The following is a 5,022-nucleotide window of genomic DNA, read 5'->3' as shown; positions in this document are numbered from 1 at the left end:
GTACTCGTTACTTTAGTGCTCTTGTCTCAGGGAGCGGAGAGGGAAATAGGGAGAAGGTAAGTTAAAAGGGTAAGAGTTCGTAAGGGTTTCCATGGGCTAGCCTACAGTAGTAATGCAAAAACGGAGATTGCTCGAGCCATGTTGGAGGGAGAGGGAGCGAAGACTGATAATCAGTTACATCTTCTAGGTGTAACTGATAATCAGAGGGAGTAAGGGTTAAGGGAATGGAATATAATTATAAGTATAAAGAGAATCCGATTCCCCTGGGTTAAGTAGCTAACAGCCTTTTGAGGAGCTATCGGTGAAAGGGGATCGGTTTTAGGTGTTCGAAATCGCAACGGAAGCTCAAGAATGTTTTCTAAACATGAAAACCGAAAATTTTATGGTAAATCTTGAAAAATTCTAACACCAAGTACTAGTGTGCAACATATACAGAAACACAAACTTTGACATTCATAGGGTGTTTAGAAGTTTTACCTATCAACCTCTTGATGTTGAAGATGGCTCCAACTAAAGTGTAAACACTTTAGCTCTTGTATGGCAAGAAAAATCTACAAGCTTCCTCCTAACTTCAAATTCAAGCCCACCACCAACTAAGTAGATCCCCTCATATTTTGCACTAGAAAAATATGAGGATTTTTCTTTGAGAAGAGATTTGTTTATCCAACAATTGAAGAACAAAAATGAGAGAAAAATGAGAGCTAATTTTCGGCCAAGGTGTAATGGGAGAGTGAAGTGTGTTGTCTACGTTGTGGGAAAAGTGAAAAGTAGTCTTGCATGCCATGCTATATTTTGATCAAAAGTAATCTACACCCCTTCATCTCCCAAGCATTCAAAACCTAGCGGGCTTGTAATATTTACAAAAGGCCCATGGACTTTTAATTTAATTGTCTCAAACATATTTGAGCCCAATTAAACTTTACTTGATTTTACTCAAGCCCACTAATTAAATAATTATTTCCAATTGGTCTCTACAAGGCCCAATGTTATTTAATTAATTCAACACTTGAATTAATTTAATTATTTGGACTCTACTAGGCCCACTAGTGTTTAATTAATTCAAGACTTGAATTAATTTAATTTAGTCCATAATAATGTTTATGAAAATCAAAATTTTCAAATACATTCTTCACTTGGCCTACTTTTAATTTAGGAACACATTCATAAATTAAAAATTACATTTCTCTCATAGAAGTCATACTTCCATTTTCTTTACGCTTATAAACTCATTTATAAGCCGTTCAACACATTGAACTATTTTAACTTCTCAACGGGATCTAGAAAGCTAGCACTTTTGAGGCCCTCAATGGTTCATTGATACAACTAGTCGTGGGTTCACATCTCCATGTGATTCGGACTAAACATGTCCTTATATGAGCATACCACAATTGCTCCATTCTTACTTATCAACTCCTTGATAACAAAAATGTCAGAATTTAAGTCCGATAGTACCCAACCAATCATGTTAAACGCCTAGCAGGATCGCTTACATGATTCCCTAGGTATCAAATGATAGTGCCTGCAAGAACCATTCAGTTATGATTAGCGTACAGTACGGTCCCTTCAACTCATATATCCAGACCGATTCGACAACCATTGGTATATNTGAGAGTCGGTAAACAAGTCAAAGTGTAATTCTAGCACATAGAGTCTCAATGTTGTCCCGGGTCATAAGGACTAATGGTGTACAACCATAAACTAGGACTTTTCCACTCGATAAGTGAGAACCACTTGGAAAGTCCTTTATGGAGGGTTGTTCAGTGCACTCTACAAGGAGCACCTATCTGCATGCTCGGACATCACAATGTCCCCTACCAATGAAACATGGTACTCACATCGCAGATACTAGTCTCGAACTCGAGCGGCCTATATCCTTCTTAGTGGCGGCTGAATCGACTAGGAACCGTTTAGAATATACAGTATTACAAATATGAGTTTCATGATACTCATCATATGAGCATCTCATATTCTTTCTACTATTTGTATATTCAAGGGCTTTATCTATGCAACTAGCATGGGTATACAGATAAAGAAGTGTCAAAATAATAGTTTCAAATATTATTAAAATAAAGACTGTTCATACATAGAGTTTAAACATGAACCCTCGGCCAACACTTGGCTCGACGGGCACCTACTCTAACAATCTCCCACTTGCACTAGAGCCAACAACCCATATGCTTCAAACCCATCGATTCGCGATGCTTCTCGAATAATGGTCTAGGCAAAGGCTTAGTTAGCGGATCAGCAACATTATCTGTGGAGCTGACTTTGTCAATCGTGACATCTCCTCTTTCCACGATCTCTCTGAGGATGTGGTACTTTCTCAATACGTGTTTGGACTTCTGATGAGACCTCGGCTCCTTTGCTTGAGCAATGGCTCCCGTGTTGTCACAAAACACCGGGACAGGAGCAACTCCATTAGAAATGACGCCCAACTCTTGGATGAAATTCCTGATCCAAACAGCCTCCTTTGCTGCAGCTGATGCAACAATATATTCTGCCTCAGTGGTGGAATCCGCAGTACTGTCTTGTTTCGAACTCTTCCAAGAGACAGCAGCACCATTGAGCATGAATATGAATCCAGAGGTTGACTTCGAGTCATCGATATCGATTTGGAAGCTAGAGTTGGTATAGCCTTCCAATTTCAGTTCTCCACCCCCATAGACCAAGAACAACTTATTGGTCTTCTCAAATACTTGAGGATGTCTTTCACAACTTTCCAATGTAGAAGACCAGGGTTGGATTGATATCTACTCACTACACTTAGTGCAAAAGCCACGTCAGGACGTGTAGATATCATCTCATACATGATGCTACCAATCGCAGATGCATAAGGAATGCTCGTCATCGCCGCTATCTCTGCATCAGTCTTGGGAGACATAGACTGGGAGAGGGACACGCCATGACACATTGGTAGATGTCCTCTCTTGGACTCATCCATCGAGAACCGCTTCACGACGGTATCAATGTATGTGGATTGGGTGAGACCAAGCAATCTTTTTGATCTATCTATATAAATCTGTATTCCCAATACAAAAGATGCTTCACCCAAGTCCTGCATCGGGAACTTACTTGCTAACCATATCTTAGTTGATTGCAACATCCCTACATCATTCTCAATGAGTAGAATGTCATCAACATAAAGCACAAGGAATGTCACAGCACTCCCACTGACCTTCTTATACACACAGGGTTCCTCAGGATTATTAGCAAAATCAAACTCTTTGATTGTACTATCGAATCTGAGATTCCAACTCCTAGATACCTGCTTTAGACCATCAATAGATCTTTGAAGTTTGCATACCATATGCTCACTTCCGATAGATGTAAACCCTTCGGGTTGAGACATGTAAATCTCTTCCTTAATATCCCCATTAAGAAAGGCTGTCTTAACATCCATCTGCCATATCTCATAGTCATACCATGCAGCTATGGCTAGCAAAATCCTTATGGACTTGAACATTGCAACTGGAGAAAAGGTTTCCTCAAAGTCAACTCCTTGTCTTTGAGTATATCCTTTTGCCACCAATCGCGCCTTGAAGGTCAATACCTTCCCATCCGCCCCAAGTTTCCTCTTGTAAATCCATTTACACCCTATGGGAACAATTCCCTCAGGTGGATCCNCCTGCTTTAGACCATAAATAGATCTTTGAAGTTTGCATACCATATGCTCACTTCCGATAGATGTAAACCCTTCGGGTTGAGACATGTAAATCTCTTCCTTAATATCCCCATTAAGAAAGGCTGTCTTAACATCCATCTGCCATATCTCATAGTCATACCATGCAGCTATGGCTAGCAAAATCCTTATGGACTTGAACATTGCAACTGGAGAAAAGGTTTCCTCAAAGTCAACTCCTTGTCTTTGAGTATATCCTTTTGCCACCAATCGCGCCTTGAAGGTCAATACCTTCCCATCCGCCCCAAGTTTCCTCTTGTAAATCCATTTACACCCTATGGGAACAATTCCCTCAGGTGGATCCACGAGATTCCGTACTTGGTTCGAATGCATGGAATTCATCTCAGATTCCATCGCTTCAAGCCATTTGGATGAATCGGCATCAGATAACGCTTCCTTAAATGTCCTTGGATCACATCCATGGTTAGGCTCATCATGGCCCTCTTCAAGAAGCAGACCATACCTCATAGGTGGTCTCGACACTCTCTCGGATCTTCTCGTAGCTTGTATCTCCTCTCTTGGCACTTCGGGTGTGGGTTCTATAATTGTGGGTGTCTCTCGAACCTCTTCGAGTTCTATCATCTCCCCTTTTCTATTCAATAGAAATTCCTTTTCCAAAAAGGTTGCATTCCTAGAAACAAACACATTTGTTTCTTGGGGATGATAGAAATAATATCCAACTGAATTCCTTGGATATCCCACAAAGTAACATAAAATGGTGTCTTGTCAACTGCCTTTGAATGGACATTGTTCAACAACAGTGCCGCTGTCTCAAGCGCATATCCCTAAAAGGATGGCGGCAACTCCGTGAACCCCATCATAGACCGAACCATGTCCATCAAAGTCCGGTTACGACGCTCCAAAAGACCATTCAACTGCGGTGTAGCGGGTGGAGTCCACTGCGAGAGAATCCCATTCTCCCTAAGATACTCTTGGAACTCGGCACTCAAGTAGTCACCACCTCGATCCGATCGAAGTGTCTTGATGCTTCGTCCCAACTGTTTCTCTACTTCACTTCTGAATTCTTTGAACCTTTCAAAGGCTTCAGACTTGTATTTCATCAAATACACATACCCATACCTCGAAAAGTCATCGGTAAAAGTGATGAAGTAGGCATGTCCATGCTTAGTGGTGATGCTAAGCGGACCGCCCACATCGGTATGGATCAAATCCAATAACCCTTTGGCTCGCTCCACATGGCCCTTAAAGGGAATTTTGGTCATCTTTCCTTTTAGACAGGATTCACAAGTCGTGAGAGCATTAATATCAGACATATCAAACATGCCCACTCCCACTAACTTGTTCATCCTTCTTAGGGAAATATGTCCTAATCGAGCATGCCA

Source organism: Primulina huaijiensis, chromosome 18 (genome assembly GCF_012295235.1).
Source record: "Primulina huaijiensis isolate GDHJ02 chromosome 18, ASM1229523v2, whole genome shotgun sequence".
Lineage (NCBI taxonomy): Eukaryota > Viridiplantae > Streptophyta > Magnoliopsida > Lamiales > Gesneriaceae > Primulina > Primulina huaijiensis.
Note: the sequence above shows the minus strand (reverse complement) of the source record.